This window comes from Dermacentor albipictus, chromosome 1 (assembly GCF_038994185.2).
Source record: "Dermacentor albipictus isolate Rhodes 1998 colony chromosome 1, USDA_Dalb.pri_finalv2, whole genome shotgun sequence".
Taxonomy (NCBI): Eukaryota; Metazoa; Arthropoda; class Arachnida; order Ixodida; family Ixodidae; genus Dermacentor; species Dermacentor albipictus.
The window spans coordinates 186,966,554-186,982,409 of NC_091821.1; the positions used below are offsets into that span (position 1 = coordinate 186,966,554).

At 50.1% G+C, this 15,856-nt stretch overlaps 1 long non-coding RNA gene across 1 annotated transcript; it reads left to right on the forward strand.

Moving 5' to 3' along the window:
* Positions 1-12,666: 12,666 nt before the first annotated feature.
* LOC139056153 (uncharacterized) lies at positions 12,667-14,688 on the forward strand. Its single transcript, XR_011512187.1, has 3 exons — positions 12,667-13,072; positions 13,141-13,221; positions 14,158-14,688. It is a non-coding gene; the product is annotated as an uncharacterized lncRNA (long non-coding RNA).
* The last annotated feature ends 1,168 nt before the right edge of the window (positions 14,689-15,856 follow it).

A 15,856-nucleotide genomic window follows, 5' to 3' on the forward strand; every position in this document is an offset into this window, starting at 1 on the left:
TAGGGTCAGTGATCAGCGTCCAGGTCCAGATCCATGGCATTCTGCCAGAGATGCTTACCCTTATTGGTATCATATTTATAACCCCAGACATGAAGCCGGGCATTAAAGTCCCCAGCGACAATAAGAGGGCTTGAGCCTGCCATGTCTACGGCCTTGCGGAGCAGAGTCTTAAATCGTTGCCTTTTCTCGTTGGGACTACTATATATGTTAAGAATATATATGCTGCCTCTGTTGACCCGACCAGGTATGATCTCTACCATAATATACTCAATTTTACTACCAGCCAATTTGAGATCATGTGTCACATGAGTGAGTTTCTTACTAACGGGAGTACATACCCCCTCCCCCCCGACTGCACGGCGACCGAGCAAAACCCAGTCATCGAGATGCCAGGCGAGATGGTTTCCTGTAATAAGATAACCTGGGGCATCTTTTCACAACTGCGTAGATATTGCTGTAGGGGAGCCTTCTTCTTAGAGAAGCCCTATACAGTTCCATTGCCAAATTCGGAATGTCTCAAGGGGCGGAGCCATCTCTTACGAGCTGAACACCGACCCTAGGTGGCGCTAGAATCGGGGCTACATTGCTAGATGTTGGGTCAGAAAGACGTATCGGTGGGTTCGGTGGCGTTACCGGGCCCACAACAAACTCGAGAAAGGATTCCATTTTGACCAACCGTTGGTTGGTGTTTGCTTCTAAGGTCGTCAGCTTGTTTTTCATCTCAATGATCCTGTCACCTAACTGTTTCACACTTTCGCTGAGAGCGGTTAACATCTCGCGCACCTCTGATTTAGCTTCACGTGACACGCTCTCCTGATCACAAGCTAATGCCTTCTTCTTCGGTGGGCGTGACCCGTCGCTACCCTCGGCCATCGGGACTTCCAGAATTTCCGCGTTGACGGTAGCGGTGGGTTGCGAGTTCCTAGCGCCCTTAATCTCTGCTATCTCAGCCATTAGCCTATTAATGTTCTCTCTCATGGCCGCGTTCTCGCGCTCTAATTTCGTGATTTTTTCCAATCATGCTCTGGCAGCGACCTCGACATCACCTCTGATGGTCCTCCACGGCCACGATCTGCCCGAGTAGGGCGGCCCTCCTTGTGGACCACCTGATGCTGATGATCATGTCCCCAGGCTCTGGATCTTGACCTGGACCGGCTTCTCGGCTCGAAGCGAACCATGGAAGCAGATCGTCCCCTGGAGCGACCACCGGAATGGCTCCGGGATAAACTCCAGGAACGGTCGCGACCCCTAGACCGCGATATGGAGCGACGGCGACCTCCCTCGGGGGCTGTATGCTGGGACCGATGCTGGTCGAGCCCTGGGAACTAGAGCTCGGCACCGCGGTAATCCGGGGTAGGGCTTCTCATCCGGCTCCTTTCGGCTCTGGCTCGTTCTCTTCGGCGACGTCGAACGACGTATGAGATTTTAAAGCGTTGTCTGCATTCCTTTCCTGCCGTGAGATGGCCCTCGCCGCACAACTTGCATTTAGGCATGCACTGATGCTGCTCGTCTGGGTTCGAGGCTCCACATCTTCTGCATACGGCTTCGCTGGGTGTCGGACATACGTCGGCACGGTGGCCAAGCCTTCCGCAAACGTATACAGAGTTTCGATCTGCTTACGATATAAAGTGCATCTGACCAGTGCATTGTCATACCTGACGTAGTTGGGTACAGTGGCGTAGCAACAGGGGGGGCCGGGGGGCCGTGGGCCCCGGGTGCAAGGGGCCAGTGAGGGGGGGGGTGTCATATACGTCTGAAGACACCCCTCTTTCCGCCGGCTACCCCCAGGGAGGGGGGTGACAGAAGACCTATGGGCCCCGGGTGCCAGACGACCTAGCTACGCCACTGGTTGGGTACCCGGTATCCGTCAAAGACAACTATGACGGTGCCGGTGTCCTTGATCCTCTTGGCTGCCAGCGCCAGGGAGTTTCTCGCATTAACAATCTTGCGCTGCAACGCCTCTGGTTCGTCACAACGGGCAACGTCTCGTATTACACCTTTGCACGTAACATATGGTGTCGTGCGGTATGCCGCTACCTCGTGCAGATGACCCGCCACCAAAATATTCTTGATTCTAACATATTTGGTTGCGTTCTCCTCCTCGGGGGTACTGACCACGACGATATTCTGTTGACAGTTAGGACAGATCGTGTCGGCTTCACGCTTCGAATCTTCGATGCAAGCAGCGGTGTTGATTGCATATCAGTCACCACAGTCGGGCCTATCCTGGATATATTCAGGCCACCCCTCACTCTGATCACAATTTTGATGTCCTCCCTGGGAAGCGGCGCCATTCTTCCACGACGAAGAATGCGGCTCTTGACACCAGCTCCGGTCCTGCCACGATCGTTGTGCCCGCGCACCGCGTTAGGCCTGGCTCCATTGCCGGGCCTGTCTTTCGAAGATTTCGTCAAATGGTGTCTTCGACCAGCCAATTGCCAGCCGGAATCCTCGAGAAGATCGTCGGGGGATAGCTCCTCCCCTTGCACTGTATATTCCATAAGAAGAGGTCTCGCCGAGCGGCCACAAGGCCGGGAGCAGTTTCCTGCCACGAACTCTTATGGTCTGCCGACGACGCGGTCGAAGTGAAAAGAGCCGTAAGATTTGAAAAAGTCCACTCACTGCAACAGTCTGGTATCCAGTTGGAGCTCACAACTTCACGAATCTGTCGACGGTGAAATTGGGCACCCACAAGCAAAACATCCCGTCAGAAGCTTCCCAAAAACGGGAGCCGATGCGGACAAAGCATTGTGTGTTCTCTTCTTCCGAAGTAGAGCTATCACGGAAGTATTACATTTCCTTTGCGAAAAATCACGAGATTTCAATACTTCGAAAACGGATATGTTTGTAACACTATTACATCGTTCATTCTTGCTTTCTTTTTGTCTAGGTGTACATCGAGAAAATAACTATTTAACGAGGAACAAATTTTAATCAACTGGATATTGCATTAGACAGTTCTCGTAATAGTCATCTGAACATGCAGAAAGAGTCAAGCAAAATTGTTCGCGAACGGCGTGTTAATTGTAAACGGTCCTGTCGCAGCACAGCAAAAATCGTCAAACGATCTAAGCGCAGGCGACTCGTGGACTGTACAGTTCTAGGAAAACATTTCAGTTGGATGTTTTCACTGGGGAGGGTGGAAGAAGCGATTGTACGAAGCCGAATTGTGAAGAGATGTCAAAATCTGCAATTTTTGTAGCTATTGTTGATTCGCCTAAGAATAAGGCTGCATGCCAATCAATGTAAATAATAAAATGGAGCATTTCTGCTGTCGACGTGGTTTTGATTGGAAAGAACTAGAGTTAGATCAAATTCTTCCAATTTTTGCTCAATGGACTAATGACATTCAACAATCAAACAGTTAAAAATTAATAAATGTATGGTATATCATGAGTGTTTTTTCAAGCGCCGTCTCCTGTGAAGCATATCGACCATTTTCGTGCAAAGCTCCCTGGAAAGCGTGTTGACTGTGTATGCATGCACGCACCTATCGAACTTCGTGCACATATAGACGTGATGCTTTGACGATAAATATTTATGAAAATTCAAATTATTTATTTCTGCCTTGTAAATGTACAGATAGCGGAGGCGCAGAAAAATCTGTCAGATCCGCAGCCCCCTTTCGCTTGGCAGAGCCTTTACAGCGGGACTTTTAAAACAAAGATAACTGCACACGGTAATAACAGGATAGAATAATGAGCAAGTACAAAAGGAAACAAAACAAGATTTTACAATATTTGTACAATACTCCCAAAAAAGAAAACAGAACCTACATGCTAACGTACATAGCACCCAAAGTACTGTTCGACGCATTGAAGAGGTCAAAATTATTGTATACATAAGATATATACATATTCGTATAGAGCTACCAATCCCTGCAAAATGTAGAACGCAGATTTTCATTACACGCACGCACGCACGTGCACACACACCAAAAGGAAACGGCAACGCGCTTACCGGAGGCGCCTGAAAAAAAAAAAAGGAAAAGTGTGGGGAACCGCGGTCGGCTTGCGCGGTCGCATCTCCCTCTCCCAGAAGGAATGAAGAGGTTCTTGGAAAGCATGGACGGGCGATTCTCCCCGTCAGCATCAGCTCCCACCAGCAAGGACGGGGCGAGAATGCGAAGCGGGGTTTTCTTTGTTGTCTATTTTTTCTTCGTCAGGCTCAACGCCGCCTGCTCGCAGGGGCGCAGGTGAGTTCCCGCCAAATGGCGCGGGGGCGCAAGCAGTGGCGTGAGTTGCCGCCAAATGGATGCCAGCTCGTTCCGCGTCTCTTGGTAGACTAGTTGGTGCATTTCTGTTATCATGGACTGCGCATATAAACGCAAACTACACAAAAGTGACATGGACAAGAACAGCGCAAGCCCTTTCCATGCAGTGGAGCCGCCGTATTTCACCGTTCAAGTTATGCGTACTCGTAAGTGGCATTGTAATTTCACGTTGTGTAATGCATGACCGTCTTTTTCAAGTGAACAAAACTCGCTTTGTATTGCGTAAATGGTTTTGCAACGTATAATAAACTCCTTGTATTTTGTGTTTATTTTTTTTTTGACAGGAAGAAAAAAAAACGAAGCTTTATATGAGAACGGATCAAGCATTCGAGAGTTGGGACAGGAAAATGTGAGACGTACCTTCATGTATATATTTCTAATATTATTTTTTCGTCTTGTAAGCGTGACGTATTTTCCTTCATTTTTCTCTAGGAAACACTGAAACGACACTGCTTAAATTGAAGCACTGTGAGCGAATGACCTGCTACGCTATGAACTGTTATCACCATTCGGGAAGAAATCAGGTAAGACGCTTGTCTGAACATATTCCTGTGCGTGGGCAGCGCAACCCGGACGAAGGACGAAATTCATAATTAATTAGAAGTTGCTTTCGTTCCTTCCCACAGATGAAAAAACAAAACTGTAAATACCCAGTACTGTAAGAAATACGTCTGGTGCATTGCAGGTAAGAATGGATTGTGTGTGGCACTTCTCCGCGTGTGGACTAGAGTATATCTAGGAACATCAGACCAGAAGACACGTACGTGAAACCCTGCGGACAGCCCATATGTAAGTTGTTCCTCAATTTTTCTGTTGTTGCATTTTCGTAGTTTACGTGTAATACTTTGTCACCGTGGTCTGGACGTTATGTATACCTATACATTTGTCGCGTGGCAGTCTGCATGCTATTTTGTTTGTGCAATAATGTGTTGTATTCATTTATCGCGCTGCCTGGATGTTTTTTTTTTTGGCAATTATATTCTGAGCCAAGTCAGTAAATCTGTCCTTCCGGTCCTCATGCTTCCTTGGGCGGCTCTAAAGCGTGGATCACGTGGCAGAAGTTGAACGCACTAGTTTTCACTGAAAGTGCACAGTATATGTTCATCACATGCATCTGCAACGACAAAATAATTATTTTGTTTTTGGCTATGTCAGGATCGGGATTTCTTGCATGCGACTGTGAAAAAAGTCCACTATAAATCATCTGCATGGTTCACAGAGTTATTCATTACTATATTATTTGTTTGTTCGTTTGTTTCAGTTTTTATGAGCAGTGTAACTATCCAAACTTCACTCTCGACGGTGACAGAGAAATGCCGGATGCTATACCGTTCAGAGCCAAGAACATGGGAACGGCTGAAAGAGAGCCTCCCGGGCAGTATGGGAAACTCTCACAGCAGACCAGCCCTGTCCATTAGCTGTATCATACTATTTCAGGAAACAAAGACTACTTGCAAATTGTTAACACTGCTGCACGAAAAAATTAATGTATTTTATGATTGAAAAATAAACACCTAAAAAGAGAAAACATTGCGTTCACGTGTTTCTTTTAATTTGTTGTGTGTTGCGTATTTACACTAACGAGTACAGAGAATTAGAGGTGTTTAATTATGTTTCACTTGTGAATTACGCGCTTATCGCGTATATTAATTGGCAGTTACACGCCTCAAATAAAATGTATACCTTCGACCTGAAAACGCAACACACAGCCAAAAAGAATAACCTGATGTGTTTTTAATATAAAAAATAATTTTAAAGAACCGTCCGCACCTGACCGATGGCCAACGGCAAACCGGTGCTTACGAAATATTGGGCCGTAGTCGGCCCGCATGTAGTGCGCACTCGGCCATGTCGGCTACAGTGGTAGGGCCTAAGTCACTTGCCGATGGTCGGCGGACGTGAGGCCAGTGTCAATCCCCGATACCGGCCCTCCATCGGGCGCCGAGGTCGGGCCAACCGTTTTGCAGTCGGCCAGCGAGGTCGGGCCGATATTGTAACGGGGACTTTGTTGCTTGGGTATACACTCCAAAGGGTGCAAACTTTTTTTAGAGTGTACCGGACTCGCAGCGTTAAAGAAAGGAAACGCGGGTAAGACAGGTGACGATTATTGTTGTGGGACAAGATAAGCCCCAAAGGGTGTAAATTTTTCGAAGAGTGTACACTCTTAAGCAAAATTACACCCTTTTGCCACACAACGATAATTGTCATCTGTCTTGCCCGCATTTCCTTTCTCCAACGCGGCGAGCCCGGTCTTTCCTGTAACGAACGGCATGCCCGTTATCAGCATGACATTGCATTCCCGACGGGAAAGTAGCGGGCGCGGCGTTTTCAAGAAAGAAAACGCAAGTAATGCAGATGACGATTATATATCGTTCTGTGGCAGAGATACACCCCAAAGGGTGTAACTATACATAAGGGTGTACACTCTACACTCTTATAAAATTTTACACCCTTTGGGGCGTATCTTGTCCCACAACAATAATCGTCATCCGTGCTGCCCGCGTTTCCTTTCTTTAATGCTGCGAGCCCGGTACTTTCCAGTCACGAACGGCATGCGCCTTATCAGTGTGACGCAGCATTCTCGACAGGAAAGCAGCGAGCGCCGAGTTTTCAGGAAAGGAAACGCAAGCAAGGCAGATAACGATTATTGTTGTGGGACAAATATACACCCCAAAGGGTGCAACCGTTTTAAGAGTGTAAGAAAACTTTACATCCTTTGAGTCGTATCTTGCCACACATCAATAAACGTCATCTGTCTCGTCCGCATTTCCTTTAACTCTGCGAGTCCGGTACTTTCCAGTGACGAACGGCATGCGCGTTATCAGCATGATATAGCATTGCCGACGGGAAAGTAGCGGGCGCGGCGTTTTCAAGAAAAGAAACCCAAGCAAGGCTGATGATTATGGTTGTGTGGCCGATGTTCACCCCAAAGGGTGTAAACGTAGAGTGTACAAGTGTACAGCCTTTGGGGTATATTCACTCTTAGATAGAAAGTGCACCCTTTGGGGTTTATATTTGCCACACAGCGATAATTGTCATCTGCCTTGCTTGCGTTTCCTTTCTTGAAAACGCCGCGCCCCCGACTTTCCTGTCGGGAACGCCATGCCATGCTGATAACGCGCATGCCGTTCGTTAATGGGTAGTACCGGGCTCGCCGCGTTAAAGAGAGGAAATGCGGACAAAACAGATGACGATTATTGTTGTGTGGAAAGTGTACACCCATTAGGGTGTATATTTGCCACACAACGATAATTGTCGTCTGTCTTGCTTGCGCTTCCTTCTTGAAAACGCTGCGCTCGCTACTTTCCTGTCGAGAATTCACTGTAATGCTGATAACGCACATACCGTTCGTGACTTGTAAGTACCGGGATAAAGGAAATGCGGACAAGACAGATGACGATTATCTTTGTGTGGCAAGATACGACCCAAAGGGTGTAAAATTTCTTACACTCTACACTCTTAGAAAAATTCACATCCTTTGGGGTTTATCTTGTCCCACAACACTCTTAAAACGGTTGCACCCTTTGGGGTGTATGTTTGTCCCACAACTATAATCGTCATCCGCCTTGCTTGCGTTTCCTTTCTTGAAAACGCTGCGCTCGTTACTTTCTTGTCGGGAATGCTATGTCATGCTGATAACACGCATGCCGTTCGTTGCTGGAAAGCACTGGGCTCGCAGCGTTAAAGAAAGGAAACGCGGGCAAGACAGATGACGATTATTGTTGTGGGACAAGATACGACCCAGAGGGTGTAAATTTTTCTAAGAGTGTACACCTTAAGAACAGTTGCACCCTTTGGGATGCCACAGAACGATAATTGTAATCTGTCTTGCTTGCGCTTCCTTCTTGAAAACGCTGCGCTCGCTACTTTCCTGTCGAGAATTCACTGTAATGCTGATAACGCACATACCGTTAATGACTTGTACACTCTTAGAAAAATTTACACCCTTTGGGGCTTATCTTGTCCCACAACAATAATCGTCATCTGTCTTGCCCGCGTTTCCTTCCTTTAACGCTGCGAGCCCGGTACTTCCCAGTCACGAACGGCACGCGCGTTATCAGTGTGACGCAGCATTCTCGACAGGAAAGTAGCGAGCGCCGAGTTTTCAAGAAAGGAAACGCAAGCTAGGAAGATGACGATAATTGTTGTGGGACAAATATACACCCCAAACGGTGAAACCGTTTTAAGAGTGTAAGTAGCGGGATAAAGGAAATGCGGACAAGACAGATGAAGATTATCTTTATGTGGCAAAATACGACCCAAAGGGTGTAAATTTGCTTACACTCTACACTCTTAAAAAATTCCCACCCTTTGGGGTTTATCTTGTCCCACAACACTCTTAAAACGGTTGCACCCTTTGGGGTGTATATTTGTCCCACAACAATAATCGTCATCCGCCTTGCTTGCGTTTCCTTTCTTGAAAACTCGGCTCTCGGTACTTTCCTGTCGAGAAGCTGCGTCACACTGATAACGCGCATGCCGTTCTTGACCGGGAAGTACCGGGCTCGCAGCGTTAAAGAAAGGAAACACGGGCAAGACCGATGACGATTATCGTTGTGGGACAAGATAAGCCCCAAAGGGTGTAAATTTGTTAAAGAGTGAACGATAATCGTCATCTGTCTTGCCAGCGTTTCCTTTCTTTAACGCTGCGAGCCCGGCACTTCCCAGTCACGAACGGCATGCGCGTTATCAGTGTGACGCAGCATTCTCGACAGGAAATGTAGCGAGCGCCGAGTTTTAAAGACAGGAAACGCAAGCAAGGCAGATGACGATTATCGTTGTGGCACAAAATTACGCCCATTGGGTCGTATCTTGCAGTCATCTGTCTTTAACGTTGCGAGCCCGCTACTTCCCAGTAACGAACGACATGCGCGTTATCAGCATGGCATAGCATTCCACAGCGCAAAGTAGCAGGCGCGGCGTTTTCAAGGAAGGGCCGTTTATAGTCCGACGTAACGCGCGCTCGCGCACGCTACGTTACGTTGGCGAAAACAACTGAAAACCATGGCCAGGCGGCGCTACTGCGCCTCCTGACAGAGCCCCAATGTGGAAACGCCAAGCAGCGCGGTCGTGTCTTGGCGCCGTCTCCGCTTTGCTTACGTTGTGCCGTCCGCGCTTTTCTTCGCTGCTCGTTCTCACGGCGCTCCGTTTTCGACGGCGGCAGATCGCCTGCTTGCGCAACAGCGATGCAAAGATTGCCGTGCGGTTGCAAGAAGGTTGCCGACGCCGCCAGCTTTTTTTTCGTGGCGGCAACCTCAAGGCCCGTTTATAGTCCGACGTTATCGGCGCGAGGGCGAGCGTCGTTCGCGGTCAGTCAGGCTACGTCGGTTGCGCTGCGCCAGCCGAGATGCCATCCCCTCTATACTTCAACGTGCGCGCCGTAGGCTGCTATCTTCGGAGCATGCGCAGAAGGTTCGCCAAGTCGCGCGCCGTCCGCAAAAGCCGTCTGCGGAGTTGTGTTGGCGCCTTTTTCTTCGCGCGCAATGCATTGTGGTGCGAGAGTTCCGCCGACTTCGACGCGCGAATGGCTCCGGAGCCAAATCGGCGCCGGGCCCGTCGGGGCGCGTTGGAAGCCGCCGGTTACGTTAGCTGCGCCGGTGCGCCCGACTATAGAGGTGTCGTTTTCGCCGACGTGACGTAGCGTGCGCGCGCGCGCGCGCGCGCGTGCGTTACGTCGGACTATAAACGGCCCTTCACAATAGGGGAGCGTCTGCTTCCGAACGTGTACGGCATTGAACAAATTGTAGACGGTGATGTGAGAGTGAAATCCAAGTGCGTGTCACAGGTGTCCGACAAGACCGTAGACGACGTCGAGTGAGAGGTACTCACCATGTTCAGAAATTTAGTCACTTTTATTTCAATTACAACATAAGTCACATTGACAGCAGGAACTTCTGTTGTCATACTACTCGATGACTGCAGAACCATTGGGCTGCTTCTTGACGGTTCCGTCACTTCACAAAGGCATGTTCTGGAGTCTGTTTCACACGTGTCTTGCTGCTGCTCAGGAGCTGTGTCGCTGCAGTACGAAAGCACATGTCCCGGTGGTGCCGACTGCTGAGAGGACTGTTGTGATTGCCATTGGTATGTTTGGCGCCGCTTCCATCTGCATCGCATATAAATGAAACAGTATGTGTGCCTATTTGTTGTGGGGATTAATTAAATTACTCCCAATAATATGTTTGCAAAGGTAACGTTCCTGTGATTGTGTGCATATATTATTCTACAAGAGTGGTACCACTACAAGTTATGATACTTGCACACTTAGATACTTAGAAAGCATGGGCAAACAACAAACATAACGCGCACGTCTCGAGCGGCTGCTTTCCGATCTACCGCTTCCCGACGCACGCGACGACCGCGGCTTGCATTAAATACGGTCTGCTACCACACAAAAGTAGCGCGCGGCCCCTTTCGTTACCTGCACAACTAGTAATTTAAGTTGCAGCGTTTGGAAAAGGGAAATAATTCTCTTGAGCTCGTCCATGTCAATCGCGAGGGAAGCCACAGTGCAATCAAATAAATTCGGGGGTTCTAAGTGCCAAAACCATGCCAAAACCACGAAATCATTATGACGCCCGCTGTAATGGGGAGTCTCAGGAATAATTTTAACCTCTGGGGGTTCTTTAACGTGCACAAAAATCAAAACACACACGGTAACAAGGGTGTTCTTGCATTTTGGCCCAGTCGAAATGCGGCCGCCGTGGCTGGGAATCGAGCACGCGTCGTAGAGTTTAGCGGCGCAACACGCATGCATTTACCGCTAACAAACGGCGGATGCCACCACAATTCAACAACGCGACACGACTAAACAAACGGCCGTGCACTAAAAACAGGCATATGACTATTCCGCTTTCACGATATTACACGCGAATGCGAAAGTATGAGACTTACTTGACTCGGCCGCGCACTGCAGCTATCCATGCTTGTCGTCTGCCCTTCTCGCACCACTTCCCAGGAAATCTGTAGAACTTCACGGGCGGCGTAGGACCTTTCGTGTTTTCGAGGCTGCTGTGGCAATCGACAACACATCAGTATTGCGTGCCACCTTTCCTGGCTGATGAGGTCGCACTCGGCATCGCAAAAACCACGCGCACGAGCGCTCCCGCCGTACAGAACACGGGCGTGCGCTAACGCAGCGACGACCCTCGAAACTTCCATCGGTCCGCTAGGGGAGCATTCGGCGCTGGTGCAGCGCAGGCAAACTTTAGGTTGCCTTAAGGGCCGTTTATAGTCCGACGTAACGCACGCGCGCGCGCGCACGCTACGTCAAGTCGGCGAAAACGACACCTCTATAGTCGGGCGCACCGGCGCAGCTAAAGGCCCGTTTATAGTCCGACGTTATCGGCGCGCGGGCGAGCGTCGTTCGTGGTCAGTCACGCTACGTCGGTTGCGCTGCGCCAGCCGAGATTGCATCCCCTCTATACTTCAACGCGCGCGCCGTAGGCCGCTATCTTCGGAGCATGCGCAGAACTTTCGCCAAGTCGCGCGCCGTCCGCAAAAGCCGTCTGCGGAGTTGTGTTGGCGCCTTTTTCTTCGCGCGCAATGCTTTGTGGGTCGACGCAGTCGGCGGTGCCGGCGTGCAAATGGAGCAGGAGCCAAATCTGCGCCGGGCCCGTCGGGGCGCGCTGGCAGCCGCCGGTTACGTCGGCGCTGCAGTGCGTCGGACTGTAGAAGGAGTTGTTTTCGCCAACGTAACGTAGCGTGCGCGAGCGCGCGCGCGCGCGTTACGTCGGACTATAAACGGCCCTTAATCAGCCCTGCAGCGCCGACGTAACCGGCGGCTGCCAGCGCGCCCCGACGGGCCCGGCGCACATTTGGCTCCTGCTCCATTCGCACGCCGGCGCCGCCGACTGCGTCGACCCACAATGCATTGCGCGCGAAGAAAAAAAGATAGCAGCCTACGGCGCGCGCGTTGAAGTATAGAGGGGATGGCATCTCGGCTGGCGCAGCGCAACCGACGTAGCGTGACTGACCGCGAACGACGCTCGCCCGCGCGCCGATAACGTCGGACTATAAACGGGCGGCCCGTTTATAGTCCGACGTTATCGGCGCGCGGGCGAGCGTCGTTCGCGGTCAGTCACGCTACGTCGGTTGCGCTGCGCCAGCCGAGATGCCATCCCCTCTATACTTCAACGCGCGCGCCGTAGGCTGCTATCTTCGGAGCATGCGCAGAAGGTTCGCCAAGTCGCGCGCCGTCCGCAAAAGCTGTCTGCGGAGTTGTGTTGGCGCCTTTTTCTTCACGCGCAATGCATTGTGGTGCCAGAGTTCCGCCGACTTCGACGCGCGAATGGCTCCGGAGCCAAATCGGCGCCGGGCCCGTCGGGGCGCGTTGGAAGCCGCCGGTTACGTTAGCTGCGCCAGTGCGCCCGACTATAGACCAGAACACGCTAGTCTCGCACCCAGACTAACCGAACGCATACTCTCGCACCCGGGTTGCCCCGTCGACCGGCGCTATTTTGTACTGGGCTGCCAAAGTGTGTTCGCCGGCGACCAGTAGACATGGCAAGCGCCAGCTCTAGGGCTCCAAAGTGCGGAAATGTGCCCGTTCACACGGATCCAAAGTAGAAGAAGTCATCTGGGCATCATTGCGTCGTGTTTGGATGCCAAAACAACCAGCGGAAAAGGAGCAGGTTGCTTAGCGCTGGTTGCGAAGAGCACAACACACGTAGGGAATCGTGCCGGTGCGGTGTTTTCAGCCTGCGCCGATTTCCATCCGCAACGAAGAATGCCAAGCTGCGCCACCGGTGGATAGCTGCAGTGAATAGGAAGAACTACCAACCCAGTGAAAATGCACGAGTGAGTATTCGATCTGTGTATATTTTGGTGCCACGTTCAACTTTGCGCCCTACAAACGTAATACGCAGGTTTGCTCCGAGCACTTTCTGGGCAACAAGCCTACAGAGCAGAATCCCGCGCCGGTGCTTCGCCTTGGCTATAACAAAAAGGCAAGCCTTTTCGTGTTTTCATTCAGGCAGAGCTCTCGACGGTTAAGCGGAACAGTTGAGTTTGCGGTTAGCGATACTTGCAGCTGGTGCACGGAATGACCATTAAGCGTGAACGACAAGTTGCAGGCCTTGCTGGTGAGCGTTATTGCTAATGAAAGTAAACCGAAGTCTGCTCGTCACGTAGCATGCGTCCACAAAAACGTAAACGACGACTACTTGTCGCCGAAGGTGTTCTTGCAGCGCACCTACCTTTACGAGCTGGTGTTGCAGGTGTCATTCGTAACGCATTCATTTGAGCCTCCTGAGCTCTAAACTGCGTGCGGGCTGTTATGCGGGGCAAAGCGCAAAATATTTCCGTTCATATGGCGAGGAAAATAAGGTGCTTAATTATTCTTGTATTTTGTAACAAAATTTTGATCGTTCTCACTAGTTTTTTTTACTGCTTTCTTTTCTAAGGGAGCGCCAACAATCCGATGGCCTCGCACAAGCGAAACAGGTCTGGTACCAGGTAGCTGCAGTTGGTGGGGCTAATTTCTTGGAATGCAGGTGCGGTTGTTGTCTTGTACCAAAGGGGTCCTGATGATGCAGCTTTAAGTAGGGATGGTGATTTTACGTGCCCAGTCATGGTTTGTGAAACTGTACAACACCTGCATCTGTCATGCTCGCCCTGTTATACGGGCTTTGACTGCACATGTAGTTGAACATTATAACTACTGTAGTACCTCATTTTCCAATGAGTGCAGGTTTAGCATCATATGCTGCTTGTTCGAGTGCTGTAGGCTTTTGTTCTGAATGTTGTACTCTTAAGTGGTTGCACGATACAATTGGCCTGGTGTATTTTCTATTTCATTTTGAGAGGACTTTATACCTTCGCAAAAGTGATGGCATGGGAAAGAACTACAGCCCTTCTTACTATAACATCTATTTTGTTTTCAGTGTGCAGGTGGTGAAGGGCAGGCGTCTGCTAACCAGGCAGTCAAACGACCTCGGCAGTTGGTTGCCAAGCGCGGCCAACCCAGTAGAGACCATTACAAACAAGACCAAACTGAAAGTGCAGATGACAGTGTTCTGCGTGCTTTAATAATATATGGCACCAACACAGTGCTGTAAATTCCTTCACAGGTTACGTGCCAAAAAGCTCACAGGTGTTCATATAACGCGCGGTTTGTACAAACGTAATAGCGTACCTACCCGATGTATTCGCTTCTGTAGTCTGCACAGCACTCAGTATGTCCATTGTGGACTTGCACGAGGTCTTGAAGTTTGATTGAATCCAGACAGCGAAAATGACAGGTTAGAAAAAAACGTGAAACACGCCTTCCGCCCAGCTAAAAAGCCCAAGTTTCGCTTTCGCGCCGGGTCGCATCTCCCGGCGTGGCAGCCCAGGCCTGCTACTTCGCGGCGCTTGGGATAGATGGCGCGACCGGCGCTAATCAATATGGCGGCGCCCTTTGAATTCACGGTGTTCTGGTGTATAGAGGTGTCGTTTTCGCCGACGTGACGTAGCGTGCGCGCGCGCGCGCGCGCGCGTGCGTTACGTCGGACTATAAACAGCCCTTTAAACGCAAGCAAGGCAGATGACGATTATCGTCGTGTGCCAGATATACACCCCAAGGGGTGTACCTTTGTCTAACACTCTTAAACTGTTGCACCCTTTGGGGTGTAAATTTGTCCCACAACGATAATCGTCATCTGCCTTGCTTGCGTTTCCTTTCCTGAAAACTCGGCGCTCGCTACTTTCCTGTCGAGAATGCTGCGTCACGCTGATAACGCACATGCCGTTCGTGACTAGGAAGTACCGGGCTCGCCGCGTTAGAGAAAGGAAACGCGGGCAAGACGGATGACGATTATTGTTGTGGGACAAGATAAGTCCCAAAGGGTGTAAATTTTTCTAACACTCTTAGAAAAATTTACACCCTTTGGTGCATATCTTGTCCCACAACAATAATCGTCATCCATGCTGCCCGCGTTTCCTTTCTTTAACGCTGCGAGCCCTGTACTTTCCAGTCACGAACGGCATGCGCCTTATCATTGTGACGCAGCATTCTCGACAGGAAAGTAGCGAGCGCCGAGTTTTCAGGAAAGGAATTACGCAAGCAAGGCAGATGACGATTATTGTTGTGGGACAAATATACACCCCAAAGGGTGCAACATTTTTTAGAGTGAAGAGTGTACAACAATAATCGTCATCTATATAGCTGTGCTTGCGTTTCCTTTCTTCAAGACGCTGCGCTCGCTCTGCCATGCTGATAACGCGCGTCACGAAGGCATGCGTCATATGAAGTCACGAACGGCATGGGCGCGCATGCCGTTAATTCGTGACTGAAGTACCGCGCTCGCAGCGTTAAAGAAAGTAAATGCGGACGAGGCAGATGACAGTTAATTGCTTGGTTTCTAAGAAGAAAGTGCGAATTCGCCCTCGATTTGGGGATACTAGCTGCTGCGGCGATGGCGTTAGCATAAACTTGTGTCGCCGCTTGTTGGCAGCTGCAGAAAGCAGCCGGTCAGGGAGGTTTGTCGCGCGTTTCCCGCTCCTGGAACTGCGGTAAGTATTTTACCACGGCCGCTCAATAAGTGCGTTCCATTGAGCGGCTGTGGTTGTACTAAACGACGTAAACTCCAAAGTGCGATCTTT